Source organism: Triturus cristatus, chromosome 11, assembly GCF_964204655.1.
Source record: "Triturus cristatus chromosome 11, aTriCri1.1, whole genome shotgun sequence".
NCBI classification, from domain to species: domain Eukaryota; kingdom Metazoa; phylum Chordata; class Amphibia; order Caudata; family Salamandridae; genus Triturus; species Triturus cristatus.
In genome coordinates, this window is record NC_140594.1 from 1,183,513,529 (window position 1) to 1,183,538,608 (window position 25,080).

A 25,080-nucleotide genomic window follows, 5' to 3' on the forward strand; every position below is an offset into this window, starting at 1 on the left:
ATTAAAAATGGGGGGAAGCATACGGACGAGCGAAAAACGCAGGGGAGAGAAGTGCACGAGGAAGATGGCTAAACAACGTGACGCGTCCGTGAAAGCGATCACGAGCGCGGGGACGCGCTCTGTGGTCGGGGAGGGGTGGAGCGAGGCGCGCGGCATTGGAGAGGCGGAGCGAGGCGCACGCGCTTGTGCGCGTAATCGCAAGCTGGTGGCCGGGAAAAGCAGCCTTTGGTAGCACTTCGAAAAGCCACTGACTAAACGTCTCGGCCAGACCAGCGCATGCGCTGGATCAGGCGAGACCTAAAAATATATGTATATATATATATATATATATATATATATATCAAAAGAACTCCTGCGCCTGTATCCTGGAAAGCGCCTGTAGATCCACAGAGAAGGAGCACGGACCACCACTGGATGCAAAAGTTTGTTTATTTAAACTCGAGGTAAGTCAGCCATGACGCGTTTCGGCTCCGTGGAGCCTTGATCACATGACACGCCATGAAGTCACCTGTTGGTTTATATACATTTTTTTCTTTTTTTGCTCACATTTGATTGGTTACCATTTTGCTTTACATTTAAAGTGACAGTGCTTAATAGTGCCCAGTTACAATGATTTTTATACGGGGTAGATTTCAAAGCATCTCGGTGAAATACCGCGGTCTCTAGTGACAGATGTGGTTACATAACCGTGTGTGTCTGCCAATTGCCACTGACAACATCTGATAGTATGCTTATGATTATTAAAAACATTATTTACATCAATAAATAAATAAATAGATAAATAAATATGCATAAATAAGTTTAAATAACACGTTACACACTGATAATAATTCTAAAACCATATGTATGGATTAAAATCATAGAAATATTTAGACACAAATGTTGTTGGTTAAAACTTTAGACATGATGATCATAAGTTTGCGTTTACCACTGTCTAACATGAGTGAATCATTATTATATATATATATATATACACACACATATACACACATATACACACGCACACACGCACACAAACATAAACTTACCTTAGTAATGCGTGGTATTGGCATGTGAAGTAAAAGCATATGCGTGCTAAACAAATGGCGGGGTAACAAATGCGTTTTAAAGGCATGCAATGTTTTTACTAGCGTTGTGCCATCACGCAACCATTGTTTATAGGCAGAGGTAGACTAACTGATTTGCCCAGAAACACAGGTTGTTGAGCAGACGCCGAGATTTGAACCTGGACGTCAGTTCTGGCCGTAACGCTACATCCTTGGTAGAGGGAGGCAGGCAGACAGAAGCCACAAGAAAGTTCGGCTCCTCATGGGCTCGACTTTACAACAGGGCCTCGTGCTGAACCAGAGCCGGGCTTCAGGCTCGAGCCTGGCCCGAGCTTTCAGTGGCTCGCCCACCTCTAATGGAAACCTGCTAATTTCAAATCTCAAATTTACAAAGAAGGCCTCTCTGATAGACAGACCAATCCTCTTATGCTGGCCCCGTCCTGAGATCTGTCGGGGGTGCATCAAGGCGCTTTTGATTCACGCCCCTGAGCTGTCCCGCCCCCAGATCCCACGCAGAGCCCAGGCCGCACAAAGCAGGGCCTGTCCACCCGCCCATGGGTACACGCCCACCCCACAGAGACCCGGATTGTTGTCCAGCGCCCTGCGCCCCTCCAGCTGACTGGCACCTTTCATGGCGCTAGCGCGAGGACACAAAGTTGTTTTAGTGACTGGCGAAGGGCCTCTGGCGGCGCCTCGCATCTCTTTCAAAGTCTTCTGGGCGCACTTGGCCGAGGAGTTTACTTTGACAAAAGATGCCTTGCGTTCCTCGTGGAAACGGGCCACCCTGGCAGCCATGGCTGTTGCCACGGGGTACGAGGAAAGAGGGAGGTGGGCGGGTTAAAAACAAACTTTTATTGGGGTGCAGTGGGCTTCTGAGGTATCTCTGCGCCGACACCCCTGCACTATTGATAGTGTGATCAATATATTCCAAACGTGATTCTTCTGGGGGTTTCCATCTGGGCAGTATTTTTAATTGAAGAAAAGTCAGTGTCCACACAATCATTCAGATTTGGTGTTTTCATTTCCTGCCATTGAAATTCAAAATTGAAAGCAAAAATCCACGATGAAAAAACGAAAAAAGAATGTGAAAGCTGTTTAAACTACTCCTAAACCCATGTTGATGCACAGAGAGGCAGAATTATCCTGTTAAAAAAGAATACAGCGGATTTTACACAAACTGTTGGTGGGAGCCCCTCTCTCTTTTACAACCCCAAAATACACACACTGAGCTGGCATTTTGTCTCATAGAAAAGTGCCAACCCCAGCTTTCGCCTTCTAGGGACAACCCAACAAGTTTCAAATTCGGATTTATTCAGCTTCAGAAATGGGTTTTGCTCAAAGCTTTTCATGGGAGTTGGAAAAGGCCTCATTTTCAGATCACGAATATCGTGCTGTAGGGTCGCATTTCCTTAAGACTGACTCTTGCCAGTTCAGGCCCCCAAATATCCTAGGGGCGGTTCCTTTATCAGTCAGACCCCAGCAGGTCTGGGAAGGAGCCGGTATGACCAGAGAGGAGGTGATTCCAGAAGAAAGATGCTATCATCTCACCCCCTGGAAGGGAGCGGGGATGGCAGTGAATGGCAGCACCCTACATGGAAGGGCAGGAGTGATGCAATGTGTGAGGGTGTAAGCAATGCATGAGGGAACACCACCCGAAGACTCTGCTTCCTGGTGGAGGAGCTGAGGGGCGGCCTGAAGTGCCTAGAAGCCTGCCTACCTGTTGAGAGGGTGTAAGCAATGCTCGAGGGAACACCACCCGAAGAGTCTGCTTCCTGGTGGAGGAGCTGAGGGGCGGCCTGAAGTGCCTAGAAGCCTGCCTACCTGTTGAGAGAGGGTGTAAGCAATGCATGAGGGAACACCACCCGAAGACTCTGCTTCATGCTGGAGGAGCTGAGGGGCGGCCTGAAGTGCCTAGAAGCCTGCCTACCCGTTGAGAGAGGGTGTAAGCAATGCATGAGGGAACACCACCCGAAGACTCTGCTTCATGCTGGAGGAGCTGAGGGGCGGCCTGAAGTGCCTAGAAGCCTGCCTACCCGTTGAGAGAGGGTGTAAGCAATGCATGAGGGAACACCACCCGAAGACTCTGCTTCATGCTGGAGGAGCTGAGGGGCGGCCTGAAGTGCCTAGAAGCCTGCCTACCTGTTGAGAGAGGGTGTAAGCAATGCATGAGGGAACACCACCCGAAGACTCTGCTTCCTGCTGGAGGAGCTGAGGGGCGGCCTGGAGTGCCTAGAAGCCTGCCTACCCGTTGAGAGAGGGTGTAAGCAATGCATGAGGGAACACCACCCGAAGACTCTGCTTCCTGCTGGAGGAGCTGAGGGGCGGCCTGGAGTGCCTAGAAGCCTGCCTACCTGTTGAGAGAGGGTGTAAGCAATGCATGAGGGAACACCACCCGAAGACTCTGCTTCCTGCTGGAGGAGCTGAGGGGCGGCCTGGAGTGCCTAGAAGCCTGCCTACCCGTTGAGAGAGGGTGTAAGCAATGCATGAGGGAACACCACCCGAAGACTCTGCTTCCTGCTGGAGGAGCTGAGGGGCGGCCTGGAGTGCCTAGAAGCCTGCCTACCTGTTGAGAGAGGGTGTAAGCAATGCATGAGGGACCACCACCCGAAGACTCTGCTTCCTGCTGGAGGAGCTGAGGGGCGGCCTGGAGTGCCTAGAAGCCTGCCTACCTGTTGAGAGAGGGTATAAGCAATGCATGAGGGAACACCACCCAAAGACTCTGCTTCCTGCTGGAGGAGCTGAGGGGCTGCCTGAAGTGCTGAGAAGCCTGCCTACCTGTTGAGAGAGGGTGTAAGCAATGCATGAGGGAACACCACCCGAAGACTCTGCTTCCTGCTGGAGGAGCTGAGGGGCGGCCTGAAGTGCCTAGAAGCCTGCCTACCTGTTGAGAGGGTGTAAGCAATGCATGAGGTAACACCACCCGAAGACTCTGCTTCCTGCTGGATGAGCTGAGGGGCGGCCTGGAGTGCCTAGAAGCCTGCCTACCCGTTGAGAGAGGGTGTAAGCAATGCATGAGGGAGCACCACCCGAAGACTCTGCTTCCTGCTGGAGGAGCTGAGGGGCGGCCTGGAGTGCCTAGAAGCCTGCCTACCCGTTGAGAGAGGGTGTAAGCAATGCATGAGGGAACACCACCCGAAGACTCTGCTTCCTGCTGGAGGAGCTGAGGGGAGGCCTGGAGTGCCTAGAAGCCTGCCTACCTGTTGAGAGAGGGTGTAAGCAATGCATGAGGGAACACCACCTGAAGACTCTGCTTCCTGCTGGAGGAGCTGAGGAGCGGCCTGAAGTGCCTAGAAACCTGCCTAGCTGTTGAGAGAGGGTGTAAGCAATTCATGAGGGAACACCACCCAAAGACTCTGCTTCCTGCTGGAGGAGCTGAGGAGCGGCCTGAAGTGCCTAGAAGCCTGCCTACCTGTTGAGAGAGGGTGTAAGCAATGCATGAGGGAACACCACCCAAAGACTGCTTCCTGCTGGAGGAGCTGAGGAGCGGCCTGAAGTGCCTAGAAGCCTGCCTACCTGTTGAGAGAGGGTGTAAGCAATGCATGAGGGAACACCACCCGAAGACTCTGCTTCCTGCTGGAGGAGCTGAGGGGCTGCCTGGAGTGCCTAGAAGCCTGCCTACCTGTTGAGAGAGGGTGTAAGCAATGCATGAGGGAACACCACCCGAAGACTCTGCTTCCTGCTGGAGGAGCTGAGGGGCGGCCCTGGAGTGCCTAGAAGCCTGCCTACCTGTTGAGAGAGGAAAGGTGTGACCCTGTCCCTGCAGGAGGGGAGACTGTCCAGGAGAAGCACTGGATGTTCCTTGAATGAACACAAAGTTGACTTGCATGAGAGATAAACCATGAGCGACCCACATTGTGGAGGGGTTCCCAATTTGCTCAGTGCAGTTTCCAAGGCAGCCGCATAAGACTGCGCGAGGACAGGTATCCTGTGCTGCCTGGCAGCTTGCCGTAGGCTAAAGAGTCTGGTGCAGTCACTGCTGTGAGTGAAAGTCCCGCCTCTGCCAAAGCAGGGACCCCTAATCGGCTCAGAGGATACACCTACGAGCAAGACATCAGACCCCCGATGTTTGGCCCAGAGGGCCGCTGCAGCCGAATGCAAGTGCTGCGGGAACTAAGCCGTCATCTGGAGCGCAGCTCGCATTTATTTTTATTTAATGCATTCTTATATAGCGCGGACTTTACCCAAAGGTGCCAAAGCGCTTCACAATAGAACCAAGTACGTTACATGAGGAGAATTTTACATATTTACACGTTACAGATACAAACGAGAAAGAAGAAAAGGTAAAATGGCCACAATAACCAGCAGAGTAAATAGCTCGGCTCATCCTGCATCAGAGACAGGAGGCTAAACATGCAGAGAGGAGGCTGACGCTCGCGCTGAGGCTTTTTGCAAAAGGGGGTAAAAATGTATTGATCTGATTTGCACCTATGACGTGTGAGTAGTTATGTCATGTGCTCCTCTGCCTATTCCTGCCATTTATGAGCTTGTGACGCGGTGCAGCATAGCACGTCACCTTGCTGTGTGACAGGTAAGGGTCAGGAATGCGCCATATTTAAGGCACTATGGCACATTCCTGCCCTTTCCCCCTGCTCAGGCGCCTTTTGTCGGCCAAACGCCAATGCAGGCACACTTGCACCATGTTGCAAAGTGTGCCTGTGAAGCATGCAGGATTGTTTTTTGTGCAGGAAGGGGCACCTTCCTGCACAAAAACAATTCCCTGCGGCATTTTCCTCTTTCTATGTGTGCTGCATAATGCATAATGCAGCACACATAGAAAGAGGAAGAAGCTAGTTCTCCTTGGTACGCCTTCCCTGGGAAGGTATAATATTTTGGCACTTCCCAATGTTTATAAGTTCTTGTAAGTCTCAGGATGCATCAGAATCTGTGGGAGTTGTGTGGGAACACACATGCAACGCCCATTGAACCCCTTCCCAATGCAGAGTAACGCAACGCAGCGATTTGTGCTGCATTGCATTTCTCCAGATTTTTAAAGCCACTCAGAGCCACGCGAAGTGGCTTTGTGTGGCTTCAAAAATCTGACTTGGAGGTTTACGTCCTGCATGTACCACAGTGTGCGGTTTAAATGTGACGCAGTCCTCTCATAAGTCTGCCCGTTAGTCTGTTGTGGACAGCAGCTACGGGATCTCGTCCCTAGTCGGAGGAAGGCCGACACCGTGTTTTTACATAAAAGATAAGCACTTGGCTGGACCTTAATTTATTGTGTCTGTTTGATGACTGCTGAGCTCTGAGCTATTGCCCCTCCCACACTACCTACCTGGCGGGCCTGTGACTACTCACCCTCGCTATCCTGAGAGTCAAGTGCCGAAGGGGTTGACCTTGATCCTTTTTACAGAACCCTTCTAGGACCAGTCCCAGTACACCCGTGGTAAAGGATCTCAGGTATCACGGTTAGAGCCCAGTGGTACCTGTCTGTCTTCTGCCCCAACAAACAGGGTCTGAGAACATCCAACACTAGGCGCCCAAGTCCCCACAAATCTGTGGGCTAATTGTGGTCACTGCACCTCTCAGGGTGTGCCTCTTCACTCCGCCCTGCCATCAGTGTCCAGGACTAATGAATCCAGGTGCAGTTCCAGGCCAGGTTCAGCCAGCACTTGTCAGAATCTGGAAGATGCTCCATTCGCTGGCTGTATTCAATGGCACGTCAGCTGGCTGGGGCCCAGGGACCATAAACCCTACTTTCCATGTCTTGACTTTAACATCCCTGGCAGGCGGGCACTCTGCTAGCCACCAAACGCCTACCGCCATGGAACCTGTGCACTTCAAAGCGACAGACTACGCCGCTCCTTCAGGTTCTTATGAGTAATGCAGCAAGGTGACAAACTAAGCTTGGTTGGTAGATCTAAGAGGGTAGGTTTTGGGAATGATGCTTCGATCCTGAAGAAAAGAGGCGGCCTCGCTCACCCCCAGCTCTGCCCCAAGGTCTGATTTTTCTGTGATGAAACCTGCAAAATCTTTGAACCCCCCTCCCCCCGTGGCAGGAGGGATACTGTTAGAATTGATAGTTCAGCAATACCATATGTAGAGAATATTATGTTGAAGGCAAGAACCTTTGCATTTGCCAACACGCTCAAACGGCTATCACCTTAAGAAATCTTGAGTATTCATTGATGACTGTCAGGTGCAGTTATCTTTAAGAGGACAGCAGCCACTGGCTTCCTCCTCCAGATAGCAATATCACAAAATAAAATGATGGACGGAAAGTAAAAACTTTTCAAACACTCACCCTAGTCACAGATCTGGGTTAAATCCATCATTATTTTGCTCCCCACGTCATCCTAGTTTGGACCCAGCCATATGCAAATATTGGATGTAGCTGTCGGCATGAGTAATTACACTATTAATGATTTAAACAGCACCAATTTGTTTTCATTTCTTTTTAGCGCTATTCATCCCAATGTAGGGTGTCTTAGCACTTAACAAGTGTCTAAACAATGCACATGAAATGTTACATAAGACTATAAGGTTTACAAGGTACAGAGTCCCAGAAGTGTCATATTGGCACGCATTACAGGTTAAGAATGCTTGCTCTGAATAAACTCAGTTAGTATTGGAAACGTAACTCATGGTGATTGCGGTTGTCTATACGAATAAAACATTATTACTACCCAAAAGAACCAATTTTAGCAACCTCAGAATAACGAAAGATTGAGAAAAAACGAATAGGGGTCTAAACACCGGCCTTGCGGTTTGCACGTAGTTCCTTGATGCCAGTTCATAGCTCACTGTGTTATGTAAGAAAGATTGTAACTTATGAACTGCAGCTAGCAAAAGGATCTCTGTGTCAAATGAAGTAACCAACTGAGCCATCGACAGTAAATAAAACCTGTGATCTGCATATTATCCGCTGTGCTTTGCATCAGGCACATTAACCCTTGGTGCTTCTTTGTTGTAAAGGCTGTCTTTGTTCTGTCATACATCCATTCAAAACTATGGCAAGTCAAAACACTCTCCAGCAAGTACATTAACCACCTGGGTTATCGTACCATTATTATCATTAGTTCCTGAAAATGCTGAGCATACAAAGATTTCTGCAGCAGGCGCATTAGCACCTAAAATTTTAAAAAATGTAGTCCGCTTGTGACCAATGAAGTAATTAAAAACCGGTTAACTGTCACGTGCCCATTTGCCAATTCCTTGTGTCAGTATTAAAAACAAATTTATAAATTGACAGACAGATTCTGCTTTTCATGACTACGCTTCCTTTCCACTCCCTGGCCCAGTTTATGAGAGCTTTTTCCCATTTCCAGCGCCACATTTTAGGCTTTGGCGCGCTATACAAAATGTTTAGTACACTGAAACTACTGACGACAGAGGCCCTCTGTGTCACATAACTACGCGAATGGTTAGATGAGGCCCCTTCTCTCAAACTAACATTTCCATTTCCCATCTGGGACAAGAGCGCCTCCAACAGAGACAAAAAAACACACACTGTCTTTGGAAGTATTGTCCCTTTAAAAACTTTACAAAACCTGCGTCTGCGCATGCGTACAGAGTGTCAAGGCGTGCGCGCGAGCGCCGCGTGAGGCGTGCAGCACGCATGCGTGAGCGGAGGCGCCTGGCAGCCCAGTGCGTGTGCGCGTCCCCGGATGGTGTGGGCCAGCGCGCGCGTGCGCAGTGGCACTGCGGGACCCGCAGGAGAAGAGAGGCTCGCGCTGTGCAGGTTCAGGGCTCGGAGAGCACCGTGGAGGGGGGCCGAGGCGGGAGCACGGGCCGGTGGGGACTGACAGGTAAGGGGGGGTCACTGCACTCTGCACTCTGTAGCTGAGCTGCACTGCAAGATGCAAGGGGGGCTGCAGCCTGGGAGGCGCTGCAGGTGCTGGGGACGTGCTGTGCTCAACATGGAACACTAGAAGTGCAGGTGTCCTGTACCGGAGCACCTGCTTGTATGCGAGAAGTGCAGGCTCTGCTGAGAAGTGCACATACTCTCCAACTAAAAGCATTGTTCCTCTGCTGAGAAGTGCGGACACCCTCCAGTTAAAACCATTGTTCCTCTGCTGAGAAGTGCAGGTACTCTCCAGTTAAAAGTATTGTTCCTCTACTGAGAAGTGCAGGTACTCTCCAACTAAAAGCATTGTTCCTCTGCTGAGAAGTGCAGGGACTCTCCAACTAAAAGCATTGTTCCTCTACTGAGAAGTACAGGTACTCTCCAACTAAAAGCATTGTTCCTCTGCTGAGCAGTGCAGGTACTCTCCAACTAAAAGCATTGTTCCTCTGCTGAGAAGTGCAGGGACTCTCCAACTAAAAGCAATGTTCCTCTGCTGAGAAGTGCAGACACTCTCCAGTTAAAGGTATTGTTCCTCTGCTGAGAAGTGCAGACACTCTCCAACTAAAAGCATTGTTATTCTGCTGAGAAGTGCAGGTACTGTCCAGTTAAAAGCATTGTGCCATTGCTGGTAAGTGCAGGTACTGTACAACTGAAAGTATTGTTTCTGTGCTGACCGTTGCAGATACTCTCCAAATAAAAGTATTGTACCTCTGCTGAGAAGTGCAGGTATTCTCCAGTAAAAAGTATTGTTCCTCTGCTGAGAAGTGCAGGTATTCTCCAGTAAAAAGTATTGTTCCTCTGCTGTGAAGTGCAGGGACTCTCCAACTAAAAGCATTGTTCCTCTACTGAGAAGTGCAGGTACTCTCCAACTAAAAGCATTGTTCCTCTACTGAGAAGTGCAGGTACTCCCCAACTAAAAGCATTGTTCCTCTGCTGAGAAGTGCAGGGACTCTCCTGCTCGAAATAAAGAAGTTCCGGTATGAGGATCTGATAGCATCGGCCCATTTAAAGCATCAGTGACATTACTGCTGGAGGTAGCACTGCTCCGAGGAAATGAAGTAAGTCTAGTGGTACTGTTAATGTATGGGGTAACTATACTATGGAACAAATTTCATAATGGGGTAATGCCACGCCACGGTAGTGAGCTAACTGCACTTGCACACATTATTGTGGGCAGAGGCAATGTTGAAGCAGGATCTAACACTACTTTAGGGCAGAGAGATAACTGTAGTGGTGCTAAGACATGAGAGGGTAACTTTACTGCAGGGTAAGATTGCTCCTAGGGCATGCAATAACTGCAGTGGTACCATTCCTTCAAATGGAAAATTACTAGAGGTGGGTATTACTGCACGCGATGAGACGCCTTCAAAGAAGTGTAGTAACCATAGAATGTATGTGGTATTTATATAGCCATAGAGGTAATGACATAGCAACGTGTGATTGGGAGGGGGGAGCGGGGGCAGCTGATTCCAATGAGTGGAAGTGGACTGTTACTGCCGGTAGAGAATAGCCCTGCAGTGAGTGACAGTGTTCCACAGATGGGAAATAAAACCACAGCAGTTATCACTGAAGGAAGTAACTTTACTATAGGACAACTTAACTGCAGTGGGTAACAGTACTCCTAGGAATGAAAATAACTGCAGGTGGTGCCTTTACTGCAGGGTGGATTTACTGCAAGTCCGAGCTCTGCTGCAAGGAGGTGAAGTAGCTGCAGTGGCATTATTCATGCAGGGAATAACGATACTGCAGGGCTGCGTTACTGCAGGTGGTAACGCTACTCCTAGGAAGGAACATAGCTGCAATGATGCTTTTACTGCAGGTGGTAACACTACTCCTAGGAAGGAACATAGCTGCAATGGTGCTTTTACTGCAGGTGGTAACGCTACTCCTGGGAAGGAACATAGCTGCAATGGTGCCTTTACTGCAGGTGGTAACGCTACTCCTGGGAAGGAACATAGCTGCAATGGTGCCTTTACTGCAGGTGGTAACGCTACTCCTGGGAAGGAACATAGCTGCAATGGTGCTTTTACTGCAGGTGGCAACGCTACTCCTAGGAAGGAACATAGCTGCAATGGTGCTTTTACTGCAGGTGGTAACGCTACTCCTGGGAAGGAACATAGCTGCAATGGTGCTTTTACTGCAGGTGGTAACGCTGCTCCTAGTAAGGAACATAGCTGCAATGATGCTTTTACTGCAGGTGGTAACGCTACTCCTAGGAAGGAACATAGCTGCAATGGTGCTTTTACTGCAGGTGGTAACGCTACTCCTGGGAAGGAACATAGCTGCAATGGGGCTTTTACTGCAGGTGGTAACGCTACTCCTGGGAAGGAACATAGCTGCAATGGTGCTTTTACTGCAGGTGGTAACGCTGCTCCTAGTAAGGAACATAGCTGCAATGGTGCTTTTACTGCAGGTGGTAACGCTACTCCTGGGAAGGAACATAGCTGCAACGGGGCTTTTACTGCAGGTGGTAACGCTACTCCTGGGAAGGAACATAGCTGCAACGGGGCTTTTACTGCAGGTGGTAACGCTACTCCTGGGAAGGAACATAGCTGCAATGGTGCTTTTACTGCAGGTGGTAACGCTACTCCTGGGAAGGAACATAGCTGCAATGGTGCTTTTACTGCAGGTGGTAACGCTACTCCTGGGAAGGAACATAGCTGCAATGGGGCTTTTACTGCAGGTGGTAACGCTACTCCTGGGAAGGAACATAGCTGCAATGGTGCTTTTACTGCAGGTGGTAACGCTGCTCCTAGTAAGGAACATAGCTGCAATGGTGCTTTTACTGCAGGTGGTAACGCTACTCCTGGGAAGGAACATAGCTGCAATGGTGCTTTTACTGCAGGTGGTACCGCTACTCCTAGGAAGGAACATAGCTGCAATGGTGCTTTTACTGCAGGTGGTAACGCTACTCCTGGGAAGGAACATAGCTGCAATGGTGCTTTTACTGCAGGTGGTAACGCTACTCCTGGGAAGGAACATAGCTGCAATGGTGCTTTTACTGCAGGTGGTAACGCTACTCCTGGGAAGGAACATAGCTGCAATGGTGCTTTTACTGCAGGTGGTAACGCTTCTCCTGGGAAGGAACATAGCTGCAATGGTGCTTTTACTGCAGGTGGCAACACTACTCCTGGGAAGGAACATAGCTGCAATGGTGCTTTTACTGCAGGTGGTAACACTACTCCTGGGAAGGAACATAGCTGCAATGGTGCTTTTACTGCAGGTGGTAACGCTACTCCTGGGAAGGAACATAGCTGCAATGGTGCTTTTACTGCAGGTGGTAACGCTGCTCCTAGTAAGGAACATAGCTGCAATGGTGCTTTTACTGCAGGTGGTAACGCTACTCCTGGGAAGGAACATAGCTGCAATGGTGCTTTTACTGCAGGTGGCAACGCTACTCCTAGGAAGGAACATAGCTGCAATGGTGCTTTTACTGCAGGTGGTAACGCTACTCCTGGGAAGGAACATAGCTGCAATGGTGCTTTTACTGCAGGTGGTAACGCTGCTCCTAGTAAGGAACATAGCTGCAATGATGCTTTTACTGCAGGTGGTAACGCTACTCCTAGGAAGGAACATAGCTGCAATGGTGCTTTTACTGCAGGTGGTAACGCTACTCCTGGGAAGGAACATAGCTGCAATGGGGCTTTTACTGCAGGTGGTAACGCTACTCCTGGGAAGGAACATTGCTGCAATGGTGCTTTTACTGCAGGTGGTAACGCTACTCCTGGGAAGGAACATAGCTGCAATGGTGCTTTTACTGCAGGTGGTAACGCTGCTCCTAGTAAGGAACATAGCTGCAATGATGCTTTTACTGCAGGTGGTACCGCTACTCCTAGGAAGGAACATAGCTGCAATGGTGCTTTTACTGCAGGTGGTAACGCTACTCCTGGGAAGGAACATAGCTGCAATGGGGCTTTTACTGCAGGTGGTAACGCTACTCCTGGGAAGGAACATAGCTGCAATGGTGATTTTACTGCAGGTGGTGCCTTTACTGCAGAGTGGATTTACTGTACGTCCGAGCTCTGCTGCACGGAGGTGATGTAGCTGCAGCGGCAGTATTCATGCAGGGAATAACAATACTGCAGGGCTGCTTTACTGCAGGTGGTAACGCTACTCCTAGGAAGGAACATAGCTGCAATGGTGCTTTTACTGCAGGTGGTAACGCTACTCCTAGTAAGGAACATAGCTGCAATGATGCTTTTACTGCAGGTGGTAACGCTGCTCCTAGTAAGGAACATAGCTGCAATGATGCTTTTACTGCAGGTGGTAACGCTGCTCCTAGTAAGGAACATAGCTGCAATGATGCTTTTACTGCAGGTGGTAACGCTACTCCTAGGAAGGAACATAGCTGCAATGGTGCTTTTACTGCAGGTGGTAACGCTACTCCTGGGAAGGAACATAGCTGCAATGGGGCTTTTACTGCAGGTGGTAATGCTACTCCTGGGAAGGAACATTGCTGCAATGGTGCTTTTACTGCAGGTGGTAACGCTACTCCTGGGAAGGAACATAGCTGCAACGATGCTTTTACTGCAGGTGGGAAGGAACATAGCTGCAATGATGCTTTTACTGCAGGTGGTAACGCTGCTCCTAGTAAGGAACATAGCTGCAATGGTGCTTTTACTGCAGGTGGTAACGCTACTCCTGGGAAGGAACATAGCTGCAATGGTGCTTTTACTGCAGGTGGTAACGCTACTCCTGGGAAGGAACATAGCTGCAATGGGGCTTTTACTGCAGGTGGTAACGCTACTCCTGGGAAGGAACATTGCTGCAATGGTGCTTTTACTGCAGGTGGTAACGCTACTCCTGGGAAGGAACATAGCTGCAATGGTGCTTTTGCTGCAGGTGGTGCCTTTACTGCAGAGTGGATTTACTGTACGTCCGAGCTCTGCTGCAAGGAGGTGATGTAGCTGCAGCGGCAGTATTCATGCAGGGAATAACAATACTGCAGGTGGTAACGCTACTCCTGGGAAGGAACATAGCTGCAATGGTGCTTTTACTGCAGGTGGTAACATTAATGCAGGATGGATTTGATTTAAGTGCGAGTTCTGCTGCAAGGAAATGAAGCAACTGCAGTGACCATATTGTGAAGCAGATAATATTACCTCAGAGATAACAGTACTGCAGGGGGTAAACCTATTCTGACTAGTCACTTCAGGGATACATTACTGAAGGAGGTGACCCAGCCCTGCCAAGTACCACGCATCAGGGGTTGAACTAACGCATTTTAGTGTGGGGGTTTGCATCACCGCTCTAAAATGCAAAGTCACGCACTTATAGTGCCTCCCGAAGCTATCAAGCCAGAGCGCTGCTATAATTAATACTGAACAAAGCAACGCGGACCACGCACTGCTGACAGAGCAACAGAGTGCGTGACTTACAACTGTGACTGCTTCACACACACTGTGCAGTGAGTTGCACTTTCTGCTTCCTCCCCTGGTGTGAATTTGTGGAGATAAGTTTTGAATCGTGATCGTCTCTGCCTGGTGGGACTCGTCGCCTTGGCCAGGACTTTGGTGTGGCTCAGCTTGCGCTCGCTGGCTCGATTCACAGTGGCATTCATGTGAAACAGTGTTATGGAGACTGCAACAATGTGGCCCATGATTTGCCAAATGCCCAGACAGGAATTACAACAAGGGGGCTGTCCGCGACGCAAGCGGATGGCAGTTTGAAATGTGTTTCTTAAAGTTTGGTTTCCCGCCACAGCGCTGCTCGCACCGCTGTCTGTGCTGCCTGTTTGGTAGTTGCAGGCTCTTAACAGGATGATGAGGCCGCACAAATGGACCACGGCACTTCCGGAGAGTCTCGTCATGGCCGGCCCGTAACGTGGTTCCGCAGTCTCTTACTCTCTGTCACAGACACTCTCAGGTCTGTAGTGATCCATTAGTAAACCATAATCCTGATTTTGAAAATATATGAAATGTAGAACGTCACCTGTTAGAGCTCAACTCAGCTCTCCTCAGGCTGCGCTGGACACTGCCGTGGCTGGCTGGGCAGTTCTACACTCAACTGCCGGTATCATTCAGATCTCAATGCTCATTAAGTGGTATTTACTATTATTGCTTTGTGATTGGATAATACCATATGAGTGAGTCCCATCCTACAATTAGTTTCATTCTGGTCAGGAGACGGCCAACATTTAGGCCAGCTGTGCAATATTTAATAGAATCATGGTTACACGTTTGATTTACTGTGCGATTAGGTCACAAGGGCGCTAGGTTGCTGCCCTTCCATTTCTTGTGCTTTGCAGCAGTTTCAAGATCTTCTTAAGAGTTTCTCGTTGCTCAAATGGGCTTAGTTTCTGATATTTATATGTTTCCCTGGTCTTCATTGCTTGATTTTGCTCGCATGAAAGTGTCACTCTAAGTGTTGCATATGTTGTCGTTGAATGTCACTCATAAGTACACTGAAAATATGATAATGTCACACATAAGCAATCTGAAACCATGGCAGCTATGGTCCCCATTCTTCGAGGGGGTGAAATAACTGCAGCGAGTCCGGTCTTTTGAGGCATACGTTACTGCTGGGGAGAAACCTTCTCCCACCAGTAACTTCAGGGACACGTTACTGCAAGGTGTAAACCTACTCCAACCAGTAACTTCAGGGACACGTTACTGCAGGGGGTAAACCTACTCCGACCAGTAACTTCAGGGACACGTTACTGCAGGGGGTAAACCTACTCCGACCAGTAACTTCAGGGACACGTTACTGCAGGGGGTAAACCTACTCCGACCAGTAACTTCAGGGACACGTTACTGCTGGGGGTAAACCTACTCCCAGTAACTTCAGGGACACGTTACTGCTGGGGGTAAACCTACTCCGACCAGTAACTTCAGGGACACGTTACTGCAGGGAGTAAACCTACTCCGACCAGTAACTTCACAAACCTACTCCGACCAGTAACTTCAGGGACACGTTACTGCAGGGGGTAAACCTACTCCGACCAGTAACTTCAGGGACACGTTACTGCAGGGGGTAAACCTACCCCGACCAGTAACTTCAGGGACACGTTACTGCTGGGGGTAAACCTACTCCGACCAGTAACTTCAGAGACACGTTACTGCTGGGGGTAAACCTACTCCGACCAGTAACTTCAGGGACACGTTACTGCAGGGGGTAAACCTACTCCGACCAGTAACTTCAGGGACACGTTACTGCTGGGGGTAAACCTACTCCGACCAGTAACTTCAGGGACACGTTACTGCAGGGGGTAAACCTACTCCGACCAGTATCTTCAGGGACACGTTACTGCTGGGGGTAAACCTACTCCGACCAGTAACTTCAGGGACACGTTACTGCAGGGGGTAAACCTACCCTGACCAGTAACTTCAGGGACACGTTACTGCTGGGGGTAAACTTACTCCGGCCAGTAACGTCAGGGACACGTTACTGCTGGGGGTAAACCTACTCCGACCAGTAACTTCAGGGACACGTTACTGCAGGGGGTAAACGTACTCCGACCGGTAACTTCAGGGACACATTACTGCAGGGGGTAAACCTACTCCCAGTAACTTCAGGGACACATTACTGCTGGGGGTAAACCTACTCCGACCAGTAACTTCAGGGACACGTTACTGCAGGGGGTAAACATACTCCGACCAGTAACTTCAGGGACACGTTACTGCAGGGGGTAAACCTACTCCGACCAGTAACTTCAGGGATACGTTACTGCAGGGGGTAAACCTACTCCGACCAGTAACTTCAGGGACACGTTACTGCAGGGGGTAAACCTACTCCCAGTAACTTCAGGGACATGTTACTGCAGGGGATAAACCTACTCCCAGTAACTTCAGGGACACGTTACTGCAGGGGGTAAACCTACTCCGACCAGTAACTTCAGGGACACGTTACTGCAGGGGGTAAACCTACTCCGACCAGTAACTTCAGGGACACGTTACTGCAGGGGGTAAACCTACTCCGACCAGTAACTTCAGGGACACGTTACTGCAGGGGGTAAACCTACTCCAACCAGTAACTTCAGGGATACCTTACTGCTGGGGGTAAACCTACTCCGACCAGTAACTTCAGGGACACGTTAATGCTGGGGGTAAACCTACTCCCAGTAACTTCAGGGACACGTTACTGCTGGGGGTAAACCTACTCAGACCAGTAACTTCAGGAACACGTTACTGCAGGGGGTAAACCTACTCCGACCAGTAACTTCAGGGACACGTTGCTGCTGGGGGTAAACCTACTCCGACCAGTAACTTCAGGGACACGTTGCTGCTGGGGGTAAACCTACTCCGACCAGTAACTTCAGGGACACGTTACTGCAGGGGGTAAACCTACCCCGACCAGTAACTTCAGGGACACGTTACTGCTGGGGGTAAACCTACTCCGACCAGTAACTTCAGAGACACGTTACTGCTGGGGGTAAACCTACTCCGACCAGTAACTTCAGGGACACGTTACTGCAGGGGGTAAACCTACTCCGACCAGTAACTTCAGGGACACGTTACTGCTGGGGGTAAACCTACTCCGACCAGTAACTTCAGGGACACGTTACTGCAGGGGGTAAACCTACTCCGACCAGTATCTTCAGGGACACGTTACTGCTGGGGGTAAACCTACTCCGACCAGTAACTTCAGGGACACGTTACTGCAGGGGGTAAACCTACCCTGACCAGTAACTTCAGGGACACGTTACTGCTGGGGGTAAACTTACTCCGGCCAGTAACTTCAGGGACACGTTACTGCTGGGGGTAAACCTACTCCGACCAGTAACTTCAGGGACACGTTACTGCAGGGGGTAAACGTACTCCGACCGGTAACTTCAGGGACACGTTACTGCAGGGGGTAAACCTACTCCCAGTAACTTCAGGGACACATTACTGCTGGGGGTAAACCTACTCCGACCAGTAACTTCAGGGACACGTTACTGCAGGGGGTAAACATACTCCGACCAGTAACTTCAGGGACACGTTACTGCAGGGGGTAAACCTACTCCGACCAGTAACTTCAGGGATACGTTACTGCAGGGGGTAAACCTACTCCGACCAGTAACTTCAGGGACACGTTACTGCAGGGGGTAAACCTACTCCCAGTAACTTCAGGGACATGTTACTGCAGGGGATAAACCTACTCCCAGTAACTTCAGGGACACGTTACTGCAGGGGGTAAACCTACTCCGACCAGTAACTTCAGGGACACGTTACTGCAGGGGGTAAACCTACTCCCAGTAACTTCAGGGACACGTAACTGCTGGGGGTAAACCTACTCCGACCAGTACCTTCAGGGACACGTTACTGCAGGGGGTAAACCTACTCCGACCAGTAACTTCAGGGACACCTTACTGCAGGGGGTAAACCTACTCCGACCAGTAACTTCAGGGACACGTTACTGCAGGGGGTAAACCTTCTCCCACCAGTAACTTCAGGGACACGTTACTGCAGGGGGTAAACCTACCCCAACCAGTAACTTCAGGGACACGTTACTGCTGGGGGTATACCTACTCCGACCAGTAACTTCAGAGACACGTTACTGCTGGGGGTAAACCTACTCCGACCAGTAACTTCAGGGACACGTTACTGCAGGGGGTAAACCTACTCCGACCAGTAACTTCAGGGACACGTTACTGCTGGGGGTAAACCTACTCCGACCAGTAACTTCAGGGACACATTACTGCAGGGGGTAAACCTACTCCGACCAGTATCTTAAGGGACACGTTACTGCTGGGGGTAAACCTACTCCGACCAGTAACTTCAGGGACACGTTACTGCAGGGGGTAAACCTACCCTGACCAGTAACTTCAGGGACACGTTACTGCTGGGGGTAAACCTACTCCGAGTAACTTCAGGGACACGTTACTGCTGGGGGTAAACCTTCTCCCACCAGTAACTTCAGGGATACCTTACTGCTGGGGGTAAACCTACTCCGACCAGTAACTTCAGGGACACTTTACTGCTGGGGGTAAACCTATTCCGACCAGTAACTTCAGGGACACGTTACTGCAGGGGGTAAACCTACTCCGGCCAGTAACTTAAGGGACACGTTACTGCTGGGGGTAAACCTACTCCAACCAGTAACTTCAGGGACACGTTACTGCTGGGGGTAAACCTACTCCAACCAGTAACTTCAGGGACACGTTACTGCTGGGGGTAAACCTACTCCGACCAGTAACTTCAGGGACACGTTACTGCAGGGGGTAAACCTACTCCGGCCAGTAACTTCAGGGACACGTTACTGCTGGGGGTAAACCTACTCCAACCAGTAACTTCAGGGACACGTTACTGCTGGGGGTAAACCTTCTCCCACCAGTAACTTCAGGGACACGTTACTGCAGGGGGTAAACCTACTCCGGCCAGTAACTTCAGGGACACGTTACTGCTGGGGGTAAACCTTCTCCCACCAGTAACTTCATGGATACCTTACTGCTGGGGGTAAACCTACTCCGACCAGTAACTTCAGGGACACATTACTGCTGGGGGTAAACCTACTCCGACCAGTAACTTCAGGGACACGTTACTGCTGGGGGTAAACCTACTCCGACCAGTAACTTCAGGGACACGTTACTGCTGGGGGTAAACCTTCTCCCACCAGTAACTTCAGGGATACCTTACTGCTGGGGGTAAACCTACTCCGGCCAGTAACTTCAGGGACACGTTACTGCTGGGGGTAAACCTTCTCCCACCAGTAACTTCATGGATACCTTACTGCTGGGGGTAAACCTACTCCCACCAGTAACTTCAGGGACACGTTACTGCTGGGGGTAAACCTTCTCCCACCAGTAACTTCAGGGATACCTTACTGCAGGGGGTAAACCTTCTCCCACCAGTAACTTCAGGGACACGTTACTGAAGGGGGTAAACCTAGTCCCAGTAACTTCAGGGATACATTATTGCTGGGGGTATACCTACTCCGGCCAGTAACTTCAGGGACACGTTACTGCTGGGGGTAAACCTTCTCCCACCAGTAACTTCAGGGACACGTTATTGCAGGGGGTAAACCTACTCCCAGTAACTTCAGGGACACGTTACTGCTGGGGGTAAACCTTCTCCCACCAGTAACTTCAGGGACACGTTACTGCAGGGGGTAAACCTTCTCCCACCAGTAACTTCAGGGACACGTTACTGCTGGGGGTAAACCTACTCCGACCAGTAACTTCAGGGACACGTTACTGCAGGGGATAAACCTACTCCGACCAGTAACTTCAGGGATACGTTACTGCTGGGGGTAAACCTTCTCCGACCAGTAACTTCAGGGACACGTTACTGCTGGGGGTAAACCTACTCCGACCAGTAACTTCAGGGACACGTTACTGCTGGGGGTAAACCTACTCCCAGTAACTTCAGGGACACGTTACTGCTGGGGGTAAACCTACTCCGACCAGTAACTTCAGGGACACGTTACTGCTGGGGGTAAACCTACGACCAGTAACTTCAGGGACACGTTACTGCTGGGGGTAAACCTACGACCAGTAACTTCAGGGACACGTTACTGCTGGGGGTAAACCTACTCCGACCAGTAACTTCAGGGACACGTTACTGCTGGGGGTAAACCTACTCCGACCAGTAACTTCAGGGACACGTTACTGCAGGGGAAAAACCTTCTCCGACCAGTAACTTCAGGGAGACGTTGCTGCTGGGGGTAAACCTACTCCCAGTAACTTCAGGGACACGTTACTGCAGGGGGTAAACCTACTCCGACCAGTAACTTCAGGGACACGTTACTGCAGGGGATAAACCTACTCCGACCAGTAACTTCAGGGACACGTTACTGCAGGGGGTAAACCTACTCCTAGTAACTTCAGGGACACGTTACTAAAGAGTGACATCAGTACATGGATAAAATAAATGGGATATGAAGTGCAGCATTGCACTTTAACCTATGCTATTGCGACACTCCTCCAAGGAAGTGCCATAATAACGTTACTGTGTTGTGTTACTACGTGTTTGTGTAGTGTTTCCCAATTTCTTGGCCTCTTTGCGCGACATCTGTCTGCTGCTGTGATCCCATCGAGGTTATGCAGTGGGAGATTTTCCTCCTGCACCTCATTGCTGTGAGTGGGTGTTTTGGAAGTCTGAGCTATGCTCCTGGAGTATTCCTTCCTATTGGCTGGGCGTTGGCACTTTCTGGCCTAACCTGTCTGCCTTGTCCGGTGGTTAGTGGATTGCCTCTCTATTGTGGATTCCTGTGGGTGGATTGTGTCTGGGGATCTTCCAGCTGTGGCACAGATGTTGTGTAGGGGCAGTGGGCCTTGTGACCCTCCAACAAACCTCGGTGGTCCCTTGTCAGAGGCTTTCTTCTACATTACTTGTTTCTTTGTCTCTTATCTGGGGTGCATTGCGCTTTGATAATTATATTCTAATGGAAACGTGGCATCCCGAGTCCACAATCATTGTTTTTCGTGGCTGGAACAAGTCAGCCACTATTTTGCGCTGTTTTTGTTGCTCTGAAGTGCATGCCATGGAGTCTGATCTTCCCTGCCTGATGTTGTGAGAGTCCTAAACCCATCTTTCCACGACCTCCTATTTTCCCTGTTTCAATAGAGTTGTTTCTGGAGTTTCCTTTCCCAGAGACCTGCTGTTACCTGCCTCTTCCTAGATGTACATAACAGAGTGGTAGTCAGGTACCTGCCTATATACCATATATAAATGTCGGCAGTAATGGATACGCCCTGATGAAGACCCTGTGGGGGCGAAGTGCGTTGGTGGAGCTGATTTGATGGGTGTTTACATCAAGAAGACAGAACAATAAATGCTGATTTTATCATTTACAATCAGCTATATTGGAGTTTATATGATGGACTTAATACAGTTATGTTGTCATTACACCCCCATGGACATTTGGGAGTTTAGCAAAAAAAAACATTTTAGGGGAATGATAGCGTAACTCAGGAGCACATTTAACTCTGCATGCTCCCCTTACAATGTGTGAGGTGCTCACCTATGTAGGATGTGTCTTCAGAGGCGGTGCCTGTCACCTGTCTGGCATAGTTCTGCTTTTTGCAACAGGTGAGCGCAAGCTCTGCTGTCCGAATTAAGAGACACCAGCTTTGCTGTCTCAACTGAGCCAGATATCCGCAAGCAGACCGAAGGCGTAGAGACGAAAAGGGAAAGGAAAGTGAGGGATAGTAGTGCTGACTGTGGGAAGTGAGAGACGGCTGCGTCTTCTGTGGTGAGTGAGGAATCCCTGGGAGGCTTGTGTGGCTGTGGGTTGCTCCTGGGTGGACACTATTCTGTACCCGGTGCATGCCATGAAATGGAAGTGTCTGGAAGGTCATTAAACCCTGTAAAGCAGGAATGAATTCATGTGAATATTGACACTGAATTGAAGTGGGCAGTGGGTGCTCCTTATGTTTGCTCATTATTATACCAGGAGTTATTGGCCATTAGGTGATCTAATGGAAGATGGACCTGACCTCCAGAGAGGACTGCCAGGCCTTTAATAGGAGTTATTGGCCGTGAGCTGTTCTAATGGAAGATGGACCTGATCTCCAAGGAGGACTGCCAGGCCTATAATAGGAGTTATTGACCCAGAGCTGTTCTAATGGAAGATGGACCTGACCTCCAGAGAGCACTGCCAGGCCTTTAATAGGAGTTATTGGCCGTGAGCTGTTCTAATGGAAGATGGACCTGATCTCCAAGGAGGACTGCCAGGCCTATAATAGGAGTTATTGGCCCAGAGCTGTTCTAATGGAAGATGGACCTGACCTCCAGAGAGGACTGCCAGGCCTATAATAGGAGTTATTGGCCCAGAGCTGTTCTAATGAAAGATGGACCTGACCTCCAGAGAAGACTGCCAGGCCTTTAATAGGAGTTATTGGCCGTGAGCTGTTCAAATGGAAGTTGGACCTGACCTCCAGAGAGGACTGCCAGGCCTATAATAGGAGTTATTGGCCCAGAGCTGTTCTAATCGAAGATGGACCTGACCTCCAGAGAGGACTGCCAGGCCTTTAATAGGAGTTATTGGCCGTGAGCTGTTCTAATGGAAGTTGGACCTGACATCCAGAGAGGACTGCCAGGCCTATAATAGGAGTTATTGGCCCAGAGCTGTTCTAATCGAAGATGGACCTGACCTCCAGAGAGGACTGCCAGGCCTATAATAGGAGTTATTGGCCCAGAGCTGTTCTAATGGAAGATGGACCTGACCTCCAGAGAGGACTGCCAGGCCTATAATAGGAGTTATTGGCCCAGAGCTGTTCTAACGGGAGATGGGCAGTGCCATCAGGCTGAGACTGCCAGCCTATACCTGGAGATATTCGTGCCTCTCTTGAAATTATGATTTATTTAAAATCGATAGAATGTGTTGCAACCTGGACATATCACTTGGTGCAAATGTTACCAAGACATCTGGGCTGTTCTATGTTACTGTCACCTCACACAGGTCTGATCTTACCCAGGCCTCTTTGTGTCAACACATCTGTTACTGTTTGTGATTCCAGCTGTTCTATTCAAGCACACTTACATAGCGCCTGGCTACCCATGGGCCTCCCAGCGCTGTCAGTGCAACACAAAAAGAGGAACTTACAAGAACGCGCTCTGCAACAGCCAGGTCTTTAGTACCTTACGAAGGGAAGCTCCTTCTCAACCACTCGAAGAGAGAGGGGAGGGGGTTCCGCAGTCTGGATGCATTGAATGAAAAGGATCGACTGGTTTTGATCTCTTAATCAGGCGGATCTGAGCCAAGAAGGCCCTGGAGGATCGCAGCGATCTCCCAGGTGTATAGAAAGAGAGCAGTGACCGAGAGATCGCCGGTCCTTTGTCCAGCAGTGCCCTGTGTGCGATGCAGGGGGATTTAAAGGTAATCCTCTCCGCTACCGGCAGCCAATGGAGGAGACGCAGGGCTTGAAGCGCGGGTTGACGTCTTGGTAAATACACAGTAAACGTGCTGCGCAGTTCTGTACCACCTGCATTTTATTAATCGTGGCTTTCGGCGCTCCCAGATACAGGGAGTTGCCGTAATCCAGGCGGGAAAGGATAAGCGCCTGGAGCACAATTCTTTTTGGAGGGGCAGAATTTTGCGCAACTTCCTTAGCGAACCATAGCAAATTGTGGCCAGTTTGATGGCGCGACGATAACATTTCAAAGAGTCATCATGGCACATCCCTGGGCTCTTTATGGCAGGTTTAGGCGATAAATTAGAACCTAGACAGCTTGTCCCGCTCAAATACGAGAGAGGATCCGGGTTATTGCACAAACGCATGAGCCCCATTGGGTCTGCCCTCTTTCTGTTGACCGTGGTCCCGGGATGCTTGTTTCCGGTCCAGGGAAGACCTGGCTCAGCAGGTCGGGCCAGACTGTTCCCATGAAGTACAGGGTCAGACTGATTTGCATATTGCTGAGTCTGAACTGGGGTAGTGAAGTGAGCTAAAGAACGATGATGGATTCAACCCAGAGCGATCTGTGACTGGGGGTGAGTGTTTGAAAAGTTTCAGCGCTCCGTCCATCATCTCTTTGTGTTAGCTTTGTTCGCCCTAAGTTGGCAGGGTATGCCCAGACGTGGGTCCCTTGCTCACTTTGCCACTGGATTCAAGCTAGCCTGGCTGTTGAGGGGTGTTACTCCAAAATCAGTCCCAGGATGCTTGTTTCTGGTCCTGGGGAGACCTGGCTTGGCAGTTCGGGCTGGACTGTTCTCATGAGAAACCGGGTCAAGACTAATTTCCATATAGCTGTGTCTGAACTGGGGTGGCGAAGTGAGCTAAAGAACGATGAATTCAACCCAGATCTGTGAATGGGGTGAGTGTCTGAAAAGTTTCACTGCTCCGTCCATCATCTCCATGTGTTTGCTCTCCTGCTTGTTCAGCTTATCGCCTTCATCCATCTTTGTGTGACAGTCTCTTGTTCTGTCGTAGTACTTGCGTTCTTTCGCTTGCCACCTGTTTCTCTCTCCATTTCTCTTTGCAGCATAACGTTGTCTCTGACTTGTTCTCTGCCTCTGTGAACTTGTCTCTCCGATGGCCTTGTGCGGTTTCACTTTGTGTCTCCTTTGTTCTTTGTCTCCGCCTGTCTTTTTGTTTGTGACATTCTGTTCTCCGTGTGTAACTGACTCTCTGACTTGTCCCTTTGTGTCTCTCTGTCTCTTTCTGTGAATCTGTCGTTGTAGTGTGTGACTTATTCATCTTACTGTGTGCCTCTCTGTGTGACGTCATTTCTTTCCTGTCCTTCTGTGCCTCTAATGATCATAACTACCTGGTATTAATATATCACAAAGTAACTGAGTAAATTGCGTGCAATTATTTCCTGAGAGCACATGACTAATCGCAATAACCACTAGATTAACCACTAACCTTGGTTTCCGGAGTTGTGTGCT

The 25,080-nt window shown here is 49.7% G+C and overlaps 1 protein-coding gene across 3 annotated transcripts in view; it reads left to right on the forward strand.

The window, feature by feature from the left end:
- Positions 1-8,656: 8,656 nt before the first annotated feature.
- Positions 8,657-25,080, forward strand: part of TNK2 (tyrosine kinase non receptor 2) — a 430,040-nt gene continuing 413,616 nt past the window's right edge. For all 3 annotated transcript variants that reach the window (XM_085635987.1, XM_085635998.1, XM_085635989.1), the window contains exon 1: positions 8,657-8,794. The gene's annotated coding sequence lies outside the window, so the exon portion shown is untranslated. The remainder of the gene's footprint in view (positions 8,795-25,080) is intronic.